The following is a 17436-nucleotide window of genomic DNA, read 5'->3' on the forward strand; positions in this document are numbered from 1 at the left end:
AACCACCATAAAAAACAATCATCTTTATCTATTTAACAGTTAACTGTTATTCAGCTCAATACAGTTCAACAGAGGCTTGGATTCTAAGCCCTAAATAAAAATAATCAGATCTGAGATTAATCACAACACTGATTTACAGCAAAAAAAAGTATTTGAATTTTTATTTATTTCTTAGCACTAAAATAAATGTCATTATGGAGACTTTGAATTAGACTTTTACTTCAGGAAACCTGACTATGGATAACAGACAAAACACTGCACAGTAATCTGTCCTTAAATCTACCAACTAGTTTGACAAGTAGTTATATAATGATATGCATTTGTATTGTACTTTTGTGACAAATCAATCCAAGCATTCATTCACACTCAGCTCAATATCAGCGTGGAGATAATTGCATTTCATCGATCGATCACAGCAAAAGAATCTGAAATAAGCCTTACTTTTAAAAGCTGAAGTTGATCAAATGTAAGATCTTTGACAGGAACTTCAACCAGTAACATTGAGTTCTTGTCTGTTTTCTATGAAAGGATACAAGAAATGTAAAGCATAAGTACAGAGATTATCTTTCTTCCTCTAGTTTAGCAATTTTAATAAGTGTTTACTATACTGAAGGACACTAAATGAGTTGTACAAACAGTGACTTCTCAATGTCAAATAATGGGAGCCAAAAGTGACTGATACCTTTTTAGTAGAAATACAGCAGGTGAGATCATGGTACACAACTGGAACTAAATCTTTAGAGAGATGAACATCAAACTCTACATAAGCAGCTCCCTGTGGAAAAAACAAGCTTTAACCTTATATTTTCTATAACAAAACAATGTATTTTTTGGTTGAGTTGCATTATTTACACTCACGTGGTTGGCCGCACTTAGAAATGAGGCAATTGTGTTTTCCCTGATCTTGTGATGCCTGAAATGAAATAGAATCATATTTTCATCAGCAACAAATTTCTTTTTTAAACATGCACTTCTCTTTCAAAAAGCATGCTTGTTGTGTAATCATAAACTAAGGTTTTCCTGCTTTATAGTTTCTACAGATCTTGTTACACAGGCTGTGCAAAAATTCAAGCCAATACACACCTTGTTTTAAAAGGCAACATGTGTAAAAAAAAAAAAAACTCGGGAATGGCACGAACTTAGAGTAACTCCCTTCCCGTCTATTTATAAAGTGAACTCAAAGTGAGGAGATGGGGTGGAGGAGGGATGCTGATAAACAGTCAATGGATAGAGGTAAGTCAGCGATATTTATACTATGGGATTGATTACTTGATTATGGTCCACCTGTGTTGATTAGGCTAAGTATCTGATGCGCTCCTCCCGAATCTTGTTAATAAAAACATCATTTAAATAAAAAAAATATATTAATTTGTAGGACCGTTAACCTTTTTTGCATTCTGACATTATTATCATGATAATAAAGCATATATTCCTCCTCATTTTGTAGTAGACTACTACTATGTAAATAATAATAATCATTATAAAAATATAATACAAATAATAGTAAAATAAAATAAAAAAAAAAGTTAAACTGTAAAAACTTGTCACCTGTAAAGTAAAACTAACACAAGTTTTGGTCTTATATTCAGTTTGTAATATTAGTCTTATATTTATTATTATTATTATTATTTAAATGTTTTATGGACCGATGAGACAAAGATGAACCTTTATCTAAGTGATGGGAAAGCAAACTGTAAATGATCCTAAGCATACAAGCTCATCTGTAAAGCTTGGTGGAGGTGGTGTCATGGCATGGGCATGCATGGCTGTCTCTGGAACAGGCCCTCTCAAATTTAACGATGACTTAATGTACGATGACATTAGTAGAGTGAATTTGGAAGGGTACAAAGCCATCTTGGTTACCAATATTCAAGAAAATGCCACCAGACTCCTCAGAGAGTTCAGTCAAGGAGTTTATCAGGGAAAAGAAATGGAAAGTCTTAGATTACCTAAATCAATCTCCAGATTAAAATCCGAACAAACATTAATTTCACCAGCTGAAGATGAGACTAAAGACAGAAACTCCCCAAAACAAGCAACAGTTAGTATTGGGTGCATAAAAGGGACGGGGAAGGCATTTCAAAGCATAAGACCAAGAGTCTGATGATGTCTATGGATTGCAGACTCACTGCTCTGATAGCATGCAAGGGATCTGCAACTAAATATAAGCTTTTAATCTTTTCCATATGCCTTAAGTTCAGCTGTCCCAATACTTATGCTCACATTAAATAGTGAATGAACTCTAAAAGTGCTGTCCTTGGGTTTTTATTTGGCAAAACATGTATGTGTTGAAACAGCTAATAATAAAATGTGACATTCTGTCTCATATTCTTCTTTGTGTGTACAAGTCAAGACATCTGCAAATATGATTCACTCTCACACACACACACATACATAAATATAAAAATTAAACTGGTGTATATATATATCTCCACACTGTTACTACTCACTTGTGAGCATGAGTGCTTCCTGCTCCTCTGTGTCCAACATCCAGAGGGCTCCTTTTCTTCCAGTATTTGGCAAAAGACTGACTCATGTCACACTGAAAGTCTTGAATAGGACGCGTCACCAAGTAATCCACTGAAATCCAATCAAGAATAAAAGCATTTATTCAATGTTTAAGCCAACACTTAATGCTTAAATTTAATGAAATCAGCTCATCAGTAAATGAATGGCATCATAACCACATTATCTAGGTACTTAGCAACAATGCAAGCAGGGCGGATATTTCCAACATTAGTGACTTCACCCTCTATTTACATAGTCTGTGACATGTTTACAGAGGCAAATTTTGTGTGCATGCAGTAAAAGAACAGATACTATCATGGGTGGCAGGACTGTGTGTTAGTTTTATGGTGTAAAATAAATGAGATGTTTAGACTTTGAACAGTGCATCGTGGTACCGATTATACCTCTGACTTTTCCAAGAGTTTGTCTGGCATTCCGACTCATGATGGGTAGGGTGACCACACCCTGATCTTTACCACTATCCCTAAAAGAGGAGGACAAGAGGATTGCGGTGCCCACGTGACCAGGATGGACATCACCCTGAACCACGGCCTCACTCAGCTCCTCCTAAACAACAAAGACGTGACGTAACAATCATAAGTCACCGAAAGGATTCATGCAAAATATACTTCAAAACAACATCAAAGTGCTTTGTGATGCAATTATGGACAAAATCTTCCTACTAAACAATACCAAAGATTTCTGTACCTCAAAGAACTCAAAGGTGAGCTCTAGGTTGTCGGGGTCCATGGTGTGAATACTGTATTCGGTCCACCGGGAAGGTTCAAGGGCATATCCACATTCTGGCTGGGAATGACGAGACCTATATCCACTGTCACTGATCATACTGGTCTCCAGTGTAGAGGTCATCTTATGCCATGATGAGGGCTTTCCTCTTCTTCCTCCTCGATACCTTCCAGCATCAGCTTCAATCTAAAGTATATGAATTATTTTTTTTTCATATTCTTTCAGGAAATCAGGCATCAAAACAGTACAAGAAGAATTTGAAAATAAAAATAAAAATGTTGTACTTGGTCTATAATAATGTATAGTGCTTGACTTGAAAAGAATATTGCAATATTTTGCATCCCACTATTTAACATATCAATTTGACTAGTGATTTTTTTTTTTAGAACATACGTCTAAGGACCCTGTGACTGACTGACCTTGAGATAAATATGTATTCTGTACTGAAGGATATTACCTGAAGCGTGATGTCTTAAACTTTTTCTTGGTAATAGACACTGGAGTTTTCACAGAGTAATGCAGCCTGAGACGAATTTCTGTCTGGCACGTCAACCAGCCAGAGTCCACACACTCAATGCCATCTGTAGATCAAATAATTTTTATTTGCATGTTTAAGTAAGATAGCATGATGTTTTTTTTTTGTTTTGCATTAAAACATTTATCTAGTTTAAATTATCAAACTTACTATGGACTCCAAAATGTCCATCGTCAATCAGCAGCTCAGATTCTGCAACACATAACAAAATTTAATATGGAAGGTCAACCGCTCCTGCTACACATCTACAAAAGGTTCGAGTCACCACCTGTACAGAGTAAACAGACACCACCACCATGACACATTCATTTTCTGGTTTGTTTCTTAAACAATCAAAATATACAGATAAAACAAGTGTTCAGTTTCCTCTGTACTGGATGGAGCTCTACACGTTTGTAGCCTTATATCATACAGGCATGTTAGAATTTATGAGTGACAATAAATATAATTATAATAGATTAATACTTGGTTGGCAAAAGTTAAATAACAAAAATCTAAATGCATCACCAGCAAGCATTACCATACAAGGAAACTGATTTGTGGCTACACAAAGAAATTCTGACAAACTTTTAAAGCACTTAACACATTACATCTGGAGCAAACAGATACATGATTAAAACTATGGATCCTGTCTAGTAAAAAATGAAGAAATAATTATATATATATATAGATACAGATGTTTTGCATAGTTTGTGACATGCATGTGTGTTAATTGTGTTGTGCATGTAAAAACAAGTGTTAAAAGCATGTATGCTTTAAAATACATTTTACTGTTGTTGTTAATGTAAAAATAAACAAGATAATTAAAGAAATTATTAAAAAAAACTTATTTCAAAGAAATAAAAAGTGTGCTGTGCATGTAAATAAGCGTTAAAAGCAATTTTCCATTCAAATTTACTCAAAATAATTCATGTAAATATTAGAAAATAAAATCAAGGAAAAATGTCTGTTGTGCATTTAAATGAAGAAATAAATAAATCTTTTTAACGTAGCTTCTAATGTAAAAATCAACTATTAAAATTTAACACAATTTAAAAAAAAAACACAATTCTTTAAAGAATTAAGCCCAACAATTGTAAAGTGGCTATATTGGAAGTCAAAAGAAAAAGGGTTGCTTGTAAACCCAAAAATGCGCCAGTGAAAACTGCTTCACTTTGTTTGGCCAAGAGGAATAATAGCCCACTAAATGTTATGGTTTCTAATAATTAGGTTCCATTAGATTTTCTTAAGTGGCTTTTATTGACATTACATCTGTCCATGACATTAAAGACAACATGAAATCACATTTTTATTATCTTCTTTAGAACACGCATCAATGATTTATGCACAATAAGACCATAAGCCTTTATTTAGTGTGTGGGGGCCCTGTCGCAGGACATTCTAAAAGGCAGTGCTTCAAGACACTGGCAAAAGATGCAAGACGTGAGCGCAAAGATGAGTGAGTGCAGTGCAGCGGGCTTAATGTTCTAAAACAACCGTGGAAAATCTCATTTTTCTTACATTTCACCTGTCATAAACTTCTAAAACAACTGCACCTTAAATCGCAGTGGATATTTTATGCTTAAAGTGGCTCATTTATTAAGCCCCACATTTGGCATGCAGGGGAAAAACAAATAGTAAAGCATGCGCACATTATAATTTGTTCCCTCGTTTCACTAAATCATGCACACAACTTACTAACTTGTTGCCTCGTTTTAAGTAAATTATGCACATGATATAATAACTTGTTCGTTGATTTGATTCAACTAAAATTCTGGCTAAGATTTAGTAATAGGCCTATCGTGTACACAATTTAGTAAAACGAGAAAACAAATTTGTGCTCAAAATTAATTAACGAGACAGAGAGAGAGAGAGAGAGAGAGAGAGAGAGAGAGAGAGAGAGAGAGAGAGAGAGAATTGGTTCACTCTGAGCAGAATCAATATTTTACCAGTTTCTGTTCATGTGTCTCTGTATTATTACTGTTCTGAAACCGGTTTGAGTAGAAAAAATGGTTGGCGTTATCTCTTTATAGCGTCAAAAAATATGAGAGTCAACATAATACACATAATAAACACAGGCTATTTTATTCCCTTCCCTCCACAACAAATCCTTTGTATTTAACAGTATTTAGGCTATATAAACGTCAAGCCAAAAACGAATTATTTTAAAGGGAAACTGAAGCCTCTCTCTTTTTCGGAACAAATCCAAATGTTTCCATATTCGCAACATATTCCCAACTGTTATTCGTAATTTAGTCATATACCAACGCTGGTTGATCATACAAGCAAGACATACTTTGTCATGCAATTAATCGCTCATTCTTGAAATTAAAAGTGATTAAGACATTTATCCAGTGCACAATGTTACAAGAAAGAAGACTCTCCAGTTTAGCATTAAGTATTACGATTCCCCGCGCTCCCAACATTGACAAGCTGCAGTCAAAGACTCGGTGCACCAAAATGTTTGAAGAGCGTGAAGGATTCAGTAGAGTATAGTGTCGTTTTTTTTTTTAAACAGTAAGCGAGTCTTATGTAGGGGAGTGTTTGAAACATGTTGGCCATTAGCCTACATGAAATGCATCAATGCTATGATAATTCACCACATTCATGACTGATAAATCAGTTAGCCATGTAAATGGGTGAGACAGACTCAGTAGTATACTTTCAGCAGGTGCACAATAACTTTTCGTACATGACATCACTGCTGGTGGGAGGGGCCCCATCTCGTTCTTTGCAGGGGTCCTTTAAGATGAGTAAATAGGGTTTACTTTTTATTTTTTATTTTACTGGTCTTATTGTGCATAATACAGTGAGGAAAATAAGAAAATAATGTGGGTAGGAAAAAATAAATAAATAACCAACAATAATTATGGCCACTTTAAAGTATAGTAATGTTCTGAGAGATTAAGTCCCACATTACTTTCCAATAGTGTCCTTAATTTGTAAAATTTGTTGTGAAAGTTTCATGTAGTCTTTAAAAAAATCTGAATTCAGCATGTATTAATAATTCACGCTTAGAGTTAAAGGGGACAAACTGATCAGAATGTAATAAGAATGAAGGAAGGAGTCTACAGGTTGCATTATACATGTGGACTATTCTGGGATCAGATACCTGAGGGACTCAATGAGCGTGGCAGCTGATGGGTCTCCCATCTATTGACTATGACTTGACATGGCCCACCTGCATTCTGTAATTCCAAATGGGGGTTAAGATTACGGACAGATTTTGGAAAAAACAAAGCCTACTTTGGCCATTCGAACCAAAGTCTCGCTCCCGAAAAAAGAATGAGATATAGTCACCACTTTCTGCCAGCCAGCCAGGTGGTTGACATCTGAAAAGTGGACTGATTAGTCAGAAGAAACACATTGGCATTTTTCACAGTGTTTAACTAGAGTTATTTTTATACATTAAAAAAAGCTTTGGAAATCCTTGTACTTACCACCTCAAATAAGCTAACTTTTCTGATAATACTTCCCTAAATATTGATTCCAAATAAAAAAATATATATTTTCGTTCTAAATTCTAAAAGACTATTTCTGTCTGGGAGACATCTGACATGTAAACATTATGTATAAAAGACACAGCACATTAGGAGGGGCTCTGTTCCAGAAATGTCATTCTCCGGGAAAACAAACAAAAGAAAAGTACCAAGAAATGAGTGGAATTCAGCCAAAAGAGATTAACAGCTGTGAGGAGAATGACCTGGAAACCCCACACACTCACACGGAAGGACTTCAACAACTAAAACTCTATAACACTGAATCATTTGCACCCTGAGAATTAAAAAGAAAGCCTCTGAGGAACATTAAAAATACGTTAAAAAAACCACATATCCCACATGTGAAAATCTACAGTCATACATGTATAATAAAACAAATGTTGAAAAATGCTGAAAAATCACAAATGTACATCACAAACAACAGACAGTGCATAGATTATGAAGTGCCTTCAAGAGGCCATTCACACAGTTCCACAGTACTGCTTTTCTATCATTTTTCTGTGTAAACATGTGCTAGACAGACGTGTTTGACCAGTTGGGAAATGACTTGCGCATGACCCGCCATTATAAAAAAGCAAGCGAACAAGTTCAATAAGTTTAAGTTTTAAAAAACATGTCTCAAGGCCTTTCGCTTTTTCACTATTCCACTACCCACGTCTGACGTTTTTGAATCTGTACAGTTTGTATGGACCCCAAAAGAATTGTAAACAACAACACCTATAAATAAATATACATGCTAAGGCTGCACTTTAAAGGTATTGGGTAATCTGTTCAACATTGGGGCTTTAAAGGTTAACTGTGAACCTTTTAGGTATCACTTCTCTCATGTTTGTTTACTAGGCAAAGTAAATCTCACCTTGGATTCCAAAATGAATCCCTTGAAATAGCGATATTTGGTTTCATCTCCTCTAGGAACCTCAACAGTTGTTCTCCACAAGGTGCTGGGGTGAGACGAGACACAGAAGATAAATATATGGGTCAAGGGTAAGTGTGCGTGCACTGGAAGACAAACATAAGATGACATTGCACATGTACCCATCCTCCTCTTCTGGCTGCAGGGTCACAGCTTTTTGATGACACCAGCCACCCAGGGTTTTACAACTGCCAACCACTGCGATCACCTCGCCTGTTATAGAAACAAAATATAGTTTAATAACCCTCTTATTTGTGGTAGGCAAAGGAATGTGTCTCCAGGTCATAGAGTGCACAAAGATGACATTCCTTTCAACACTATCATATTTATCATGTCAACATTTGCCAAATAATAAATATAGATGCAGGCTAAATTTGTGATGCAATCATGCATGGTTAAAATAACTTGATAATTCTTATTATTACCTAAACATTTCTTGCATTTTTCATTTCTATATCACTACTATAGCAAAAATACACTTTTAAAGGTGAGGTTTTTTTTTTGTCATACATTTCTTTATTAATAGCATTAGCACATTTTTAAATATTTTTATTTATTTACAATATCTATGCCAAATTCAACTATTACCATTTTTAACATTTAAATATTTTACAATCATTTTATTTAATAACCAAAATATACATTTATATTTAAATTAATAACAATAGCAATATTAATAATTACAATTAGTTTGGTTAAATTGTAAAAAATATATAGTCATAGCATCAGAAAACATTCCAAAATGTCACATTTATACTAGTTGAATTAGATTGTCTTGATTGCTTTTATTAATAAATCTTTTTAAAATTACACAATAAGTAAGTTTCTAAAAAAAAAGCTTTCTGTCAACAGATAAACAAATACATTTTATGGCTGTTGTAATATTTGTTAATAACTTATTAATGAAAGTTGTACACTGTCTTATTATAGGCTGCTTGTATTTAATCTTTCCTCTTACCCAGTTCTGTGGTCCCTCTGACTGTCAGAGTGACTTTACTGCTGTCCATGACTGACACTCAGGCAGAAGGAGAAGAGAATGAAGAGACCTAAAACACAAATGAAAAGAAACACATCTGATGCCCGGTGCAAAACAAACCTAAGCCATGTTAGCAGCATCAGCTGATCTGGATTCGCCCAGTGGTCTGATACCTGCTGTGCACTTTTAAAGCCCCTTCTAAGAATCCGTTACATTATACATGTATTTCAATTACACGCCCTAAACATAAAGCGAGATATTTTTTTACCACTGCTAGACACAATATTAGAAAGGGAATTAATGGTAAGTTATGTCAGATCCTTGAATCTAAATGTGATCTTAAGAAAGTAATGTTAGCTTTCACCACGTTTCATGAAACTCCACTGTTTGAGTGGAAGCAAAAACAACACGGTCTGAACCGGCTTCAGCCGGTTTCTGTCAGTAACAACACCCGGTTTCCAAGGGTATTGCTCAAAACATAGCAAGATATCTACATAGAAAACACTGTTACGCTCTAAAAGTTATCTAGAAAGGGAGCACACTAGGTTTTAAGACGCAACCATTATTTGCGGAGCAAAAACGTAAATATGTGTAGCGTAAAACAAAATGTATGGCGTACATTCAGTGTCGAGTCCCGCCAATATAGCGATTAAAAACATGATAAAATGATATTTACCTGAGTTTAAAGACAAATATCCATAATTTAGTACGGCGGTACCGGGAAACGTTAACCGCGCGCTGACGTGCCCATGTTTACATGCACGCGGATCTCCGCAACCTCGTCAATGCAACACTGTTAGCTGTGAACCATTTCTTAAAAGAAATGTATCGACGTTAATTCAAGTTTTACGTCTCTCATTTATGTTATAAAATGTGCTAAATTGAGAATAAAAATGAGCGGTGAGCAAATCACTTTGTTTTAGGAAATAAAGTGAAGGGAGGGCTCGAATGGATCAACTCGACTCCGCCTCTCTGCGTTTTCTGGTCACATATGATTGGCGGAAGAAGTGTTTGACGCTCGATGGGCGGGACTTGTATGGATGGAGTTCATGAAGTTCATTGGCGTAAGATGATATGATCACGATGCAATCAAATTTAGTAATTAATATTAAATCAATTATTAAACTTTTTTTTTTTTTTTACTGAATAACAATTCTTTAAAATAAATAAATAATCTATATCAGAGATTTTAATGGCACTGTATGTTAATGAAGAGTGTTAAGCTACTAGTGGGCTTTTTTATATTGAGAGCATACTTGCAGAAAAATAAATTCACTGTTGGGCGTATAACCATTAAATTTGAAAACTTTGATACTTTTAGCTGTCTGAACAGGGTCAGAGGACTTCTTTACACTAGGCTGTATTAATATTATGGCTTATAAACCAATAAATAAACCAAACAGATTAAGTTAAGTGCACTCAAAGTAACAAGCCAATCATTATTTTTAATTAATGTTTAATAGTATATGTGTGTGAAATCAAAAAGGGTGGCAAGGTCAGACAAACCTTTACTGTAAAATCAGGAGACTATTGATTTCTCTGGCCTGCCTTTCAGCAGAATTAACTGGTTGCGTAATGTGGTGCCTCAGCAGGACTGAACACATTCTGCAACTCTGTATTGTGTAACAGAGGTCAGTCTCACTTTCTCACTCAATAGGGTGAGAAAGTTCAACAAGATAAACCATATCTTCAGTAATAAAGTTTTGCTGTGTCCTTGATTTCTTTATGTTTGCCACCACTGGTAGCTTTTCCTGTTCCCACGTGAGCCATTGAGAGTAAGTACAATTGGTCTTTGGAAAGAGCTAGGGCTATTGCTCCCAGAATGGTGAATGGTGTGTATTCGACAGTGCTTAGCACAACTGAATGAATGGGACTGCAGGATTATAAATATTTAACGAATCAGGCTCTTTGGGTGTACTCACACTAGCCAGTTTGAACCGTGCCCGGGTGCGTTTGACCACCAAAGCGCGGTTCGTTTGACTCGTGTGAGTGCTCCGAATCGTGCCCGGGCGCGGCTCGATTGGCCGGCCCTGGCCCGCTTGGAAGAGGTGGACCGGGCACGGTTCAGTTGGACTCGGGCGCGGTTCGCATGCAGTGTGAGCGCTAACCGTGCAGGAGCACGGAAAAGGACGCGTTGCGTCACGGTTTTGCGACGCTCCAAAACCAACATGGCAGGGAAAGGGTCGCTTTGGTCTACGGCAGAGGTGCAAAACGCATAAAAACTAAAAACTGCAAAGTCCTTGCTGCACTTCAGCTGGTACCTTGCAAACATCCTCATACGAGCAGCGCGATTACGCGAAAATTTTCGCGCCACTAAGGCGACACATCTGTTTAACAACAGGCTGTGAGAGGGCTGTGGACCAAACGACACAAAATTATCCACAAAGAAAACAGAGCGATGTACTCCATTGCGTTCAGAGAGCGCCACTCTTCCTGTTTATCCCGAAACCGTCGCACCATAATGACGTAAGCGTGCTGCGGCACGAATGCTGAAACGCTATATATACATATCTATATGTGAGTGCAGGACAGAGGGGGAGGGGGGACAATCGTACTCGGGCCCGGTTCATGGCAACCGTGCCTAGTGTGAGTACACCCTTTCTCTCTTGTATCATGTTTTCACCCTCCCGCTGCTTGCCCTCGTCTGTGGATAAGATAATAGACATATTATGAATAAAGTGTGTGTCTATAACTGGTTTTAAATGGTGAATTAGTACAGTGCTAATTCCACCCCCCAAAACATGCAAAAGAAAATAAATATAATGAGGCTTTTTAGATTGCTCTTCCCAGTATGGTTTTTCTTGCTTATTTTATGCTTCTATTTTTAAGGAAGGAGAAAAAGTGAGAACTCTGAACAACAACAACTGTGGTCATGTCATAAAGAACACTGAGTTTTATTTTTCAACATGTCAAGACCTGTTCAGGAAATATGTTGGGAAATGTGATTAAGGGGGTTTTCTGTCTGAATAAGCATTTTACTTTCACATAGGCCTACCTATATATATACAAGAAAGTATATATATATATATATATATATATATATATATATATATATATATATATATATATTTCAAAAGTCATTTTAAATTGTATTAATGTCACAAATTATTGCAGTCTTGGTGAACATAAACTTTTCTAAGAGGTTGTTGTGGTTCTAGTATGAAAAACTCATAATCATGCTAAAGATTTCAGATTGTAGATGGGGATGGAAGAGCTCCACCCAGGGGAATGATGGTAATAATGCACTCAATTCATAGACTGCAGTGTAGCCTGTAGTCTATCAATTTATGCATATGTTTGCGACATTCATTCATCTTTTTTTCCTAGAGATAATGAGTGTAAAGATGAAGAGTCGTGGTTTGTGGCCTTTAAACTAAAGTACATCTAATGTATTCAGAGTTCAGTAGCGTTTCAGAGTAGGTTGAGAAGATGCTGTGATGATTAATTCAAGGCATCAGCATTCACTTATGCCATCCCAGTAAAAAGCTGAGAAACACCTTGAATTTTCAGAAAAAGTGTTTGATCTTCAACACATCAGCCCCAAAAGTCCTATCCTGTTAGTAGAGTACTAGTTTGAAAAGTTGTCTCTTTGGGTGTTTCTTCACCAAGGTCTGTAATGTTGAGAGAGTTGGAACATCAACATTTTAAGCAATTTTATTAAAGCTGATTTGCTCTTTTTTATCTTTGCAGAGAAATGCACAGAACTTCATTTTGTGAATAAGCAAATTTTGATGGATTTTCAATTCTGCAAAAAATTGAAGTACAAGCTGACACAGTTTAAAGTCTTTTGGATGTTGTGACATTTTATATCCCACTTCTCCACAGATGAACCAATACAGAATCTTCCTATATAAGCAATTCTCCAAATAATTTATATTTTTAGTATTTTTTTATATATGTATTGGTATACAAGTAAAAGAGTTTGACTTTCACGCTGATTTGTTTCATGTTTTTTTCTTGCCATAAAAAAAGTAATTACTTTAAAACCCTTAATCAAACTCTTAATTTGTATATATCCAGCAGATAGGCTACCATGCTTAATGTCATCATCAATCAAAGACAGAGACTCTGCCAGGGTGGAACACATCATAAGTTTTTTAATGTAGATCAGATGCCATTATAATGGATCCGACATCATTCAGAGGCCATTTGCACTTCAGGACTGCATGCGGTTTGCTTCATTTGCACATCAGACACTAGATGTTGATGATAAGCCTTTACGTGTGACCTTCCCATTTCAATTATTGTGAGTGGGGCAAGCAGAGGAGGCTTCAAACTATGCATGCAAACATTCAAATGCAACTGGAGGTCCAAACATACATTGAATAACAGAAACAAAAGTATGTTCACTTTGTTCATCCCATGCACTTTTTGTTGTAGGTCTCACACAAAGGAATAACCACAACATAAAAAAGGAACAGAAAATAGAAATGAGAGATCTGATTAAATACAGTTCACATTCATTTACATGAACAAGTGGTGTGATTCACTCTGAATGCTCCCATTGGCATTTTTAAGACTAATTGATGCAGACTGTTCACTGAATTAGAATTAGACTGGTATTCATGTAATTGAATAACAAGGACAAGCCAGAGGGCTTATTTCAATCTTAATTTTGTTCTGTTTCAAGAGACTTAAGTTGAAAGGCCAACTTTATCAAAGTTTTAATAATAAGCATTTATGGTCAATTCTATGAAATGGTATAATAGTTAGTCTATAAAAATGTGTGATATTTATAGTCAAGTCACCTTTATTTATATAGCGCTTTAAACACGATACATTGTGTCAAAGCAACTGAACAACATTCATTATAGTCTAGATGGAAATAGGGGTCCACGCGCACCCCCCAGCTTTAATATGCCACCAGATTTTTTTAAAAGTGTCTATTTTCATAATCTGCCAGGTGCCAAGCTGAAATAATGTCCCAAAGGGTTCTTTTTTAACCCTTTGCTGCACCCGACCGGAACCCGAAAAATCTAAAAGTGATATAGAAAGAGGCATAACATTAGAAGTAAACAACATACAGAGACAAATGAACACATTCTCCCATACAATTCTGACCCCAGGAATTTAATGGAATGGTTATTTCTGACATTTGACAACATATTGACCTTATTTCTGGACAAAAATAGCAAAAAAATGGACAAAGATGTGTAGAGGATCAACTAATTTTTCGTTTTCTCAAGCGCATGGGGTGATTTTTTTCCCACAACATATTATTTCTTTATCATTCAAGTGTCTATTATAAGATTAAATTGGGTACCAAGCTGAAATAATGTCCAAAATGCTTAATTTTTAACCCTTTGCACCAAACCCGAAAAATCTAAATATGATTTAAAGTGGCATAACTTTGGATGTAACCAACTTGCAGAGACAAATGGACACATTTTTCAATACAATTCTGACCCCAGAAATTGTTATTTGTCATGTTTTATAACATCTTGACCATCTGTGGTCAAAAAGAGCAAAAAAAAGTTCATTTGACAGCATTTTATTATACTTAACAGGCTGAAATAGGGTTTATTTGAACCTTTTACTTCACCTATCCTGAACCTGAAGATATTTATAATAGTTTTACTTTTGAAGTTAACAAAACAAAGCAAATTAGCTTAAATAAATAAAATAAATAAATAAATAAATAAAAAACAAAAAATGGTCCAAAAAGTTAACTGAGCATAAACTGCAAGTTTTTGAATTTTGGGGCTTTGCAGTTGTGGGTCGTCGGTTGGTACCTGCAGATCGCCATCTCCCACTGCTCTCTCTTTTGGAAAAATTTCAGTAAGTATTTGAAACTATAATGGTATATATATATATATATGGTATAAACTACCATACTAATGAGTATGGTAATTTTACAACACTCAACACATGCCGGTGGGGAGGGCAAGCGAGAAGCTTTCATATCTTAACAGTATATGAGATATGAGACTCTGTAAAGACATCAGTTCACCATACCACATGAGGGATATTTGTGAACAGATTCCATTGAAATATGAGTTTTGTCTCTGTGAGTTGGTTACATCAAAAGTTATGCCACTTTAAATCATATTTAGATTTTTCGGGTTTGGTGCAAAGGGTTAAAAATTAAGCATTTTGGACATTATTTCAGCTTGGTACCCAATTTAATCTTATAATAGACACTTAAATGATAAAGAAATAATATGTTAAAAAAAAAAAAAAAAAATCACCCTATGCGCTTGAGAAAACGAAAAAATAGTTGATCCTCTACATATCTTTGGCCATTTTTTGCTATTTTTGTCCAGAAATAAGGTCAATATGTTGTCAAATGTCAAAAATAACCATTCCATTAAATTCCTGGGGTCAGAATTGTATGGGAGAATGTGTTCATTTGTCTCTGTATGTTGTTTACTTCTAATGTTATGCCTCTTTCTATATCACTTTTAGATTTTTCGGGTCCGGTCGGGTGCAGCAAAGGGTTAAAAAAGAACCCTTTGGGACATTATTTCAGCTTGGCACCTGGCAGATTATGAAAATAGACACTTTAAGGATTTAAAAAAATCAGGTGGCATAAAAAAAAGCCAGGGGGTGCGCGTGGACCCCTATTTCCATCTAGACTATTAGGAAAACAGTGTGTCAGTAATGCAAAATGACAGTTAAAGGCAGTTCATCATTGAATTCAGCTATGTCATCTCTGTTCAGTTTAAATAGTGTCTGTGCATTTATTTGCAATCAACGATATCGCTGTAGATGAAGTAACCCCAACTAAGTAAGCCAGAGGCGACAGTGGCTAGGAACCAAAACTCCATCGGTGACAGAATGGAGAAAAAAACCTTGGGAGAAACCAGGCTCAGTTGGGGGGCCAGTTCTCCTGTGACCAGACGAAACCAGTAGTTCAATTCCAGGCTGCAGCAAAGTCAGATTGTGCAGAAGAATCATCTGTTTTTTTGTGGTCTTGTCCTGGTAGTTGTCTGGGACAAGGTCTTTACAGGGGATCTGTATCTGGAGCTGTAATTGTCCTGATCTCCACTGTCTTTCAGGGCTGTACAGATCCTTTCTAGTGTAGATGCCATTCTTCTAATGATGTGGCTGGCAAAGTTGAACATCATTAGCGCCAGCATGAATAACAATCTTACTGTATTTACGTTTAGCATTAGCCAGCACTTTTAAATTTGCTAAGATGTCAGGCGCTCTGGCTCCCGGTAAACATTTGATTCTATATTCACGTTCCGTACAATAGAATCACAAATAACTAGAGCACTTTCATCAGGTTTCTCAGTGGGTGCATGAGTGGGGAGAACCTGTTTAATGTATTGATCGGAACAGAAGAGCGGTGTTTTGACCCACGACTACGCTGCTTCACTGTCACCCAGTTGCCCTGCTGCAGGGGCTCTGTTTCCGGAACAGAACAATGTAGGAATCCCTAAGCTAGTTAAAGTGACATTCAGCCAAATATGGTGACCCATATTCAGAGAATCCGTGCTCTGCATTTAACTCATCCGAAGTGCACACACACAGAGCAATGAACACACACACACTGTGAACACACACCAGGAACAGTGGGCAGCCATTTATGCTGCGGCGCCCGGGGAGCAGTTGGGGGTTCGGTGCCGTGCTCAAGGGCACCTAAGTCGTGGTATTGAAGGTGGAGAAAGCACTGTATATGCACTCCCCCCACCTACAATTCCTGCCGGCCCGAGACTCGAACTCACCTTTCGATTGCGAGTTTGACTCTCTAACCATTAGGCCACGACTTCCCCATAAAAGCTAGACGCATCCAAAGCTGTATCTAGAGCCCTAACATTCTTACTGTCCTCAATTATAGTTTGGATGCGTGTCTCTAATTCTGAAATCTTCTCTGTCAGCCTAACTATTTCCCTGCATTTATCACATGTGAATCCCTCATCTGCGACAGGGATAGATAAACTGTACATGTGGCAAGAGGTGGAAATAACAATAGAAGGAGAAGCCATTACTCACCGTGCTTGATGAAATATTCTTACTGCAGTTGTTTGATGAACTTGTGAAAAACTGGAGCGAGAGAGAGGAGAGGAGAAAAGAAAACAGCAATACATTCGAATGAAAACGCTATTGACAATCTAACGGGTGCTAACGCTTTGCAGGTGTCCTGCACTCATGGAAATAAAATAAAAGTGAACGATCAAAATTAATCTGATAAGATTGTTCGATAGTATCAGAAATATGGTGTGAATTAAGTTATATTTATCACAAAAAAAAAAAACAGAATGATAGCAAGATAAAGATTCTAGAGAAAAAAAATAAATAAATAAAAACAGCTACATGGAGCTACGATTAGCTA

The 17436-nt window shown here is 36.3% G+C and overlaps 1 pseudogene; it reads right to left on the reverse strand.

The window, feature by feature from the left end:
* Positions 1-399: 399 nt before the first annotated feature.
* Positions 400-10126, reverse strand: LOC113120540 (glycerophosphocholine phosphodiesterase GPCPD1-like; annotated as a pseudogene).
* Between the last annotated feature and the right edge of the window lie 7310 nt (positions 10127-17436).

This window comes from Carassius auratus, chromosome 20 (assembly GCF_003368295.1).
Source record: "Carassius auratus strain Wakin chromosome 20, ASM336829v1, whole genome shotgun sequence".
NCBI lineage: Eukaryota > Metazoa > Chordata > Actinopteri > Cypriniformes > Cyprinidae > Carassius > Carassius auratus.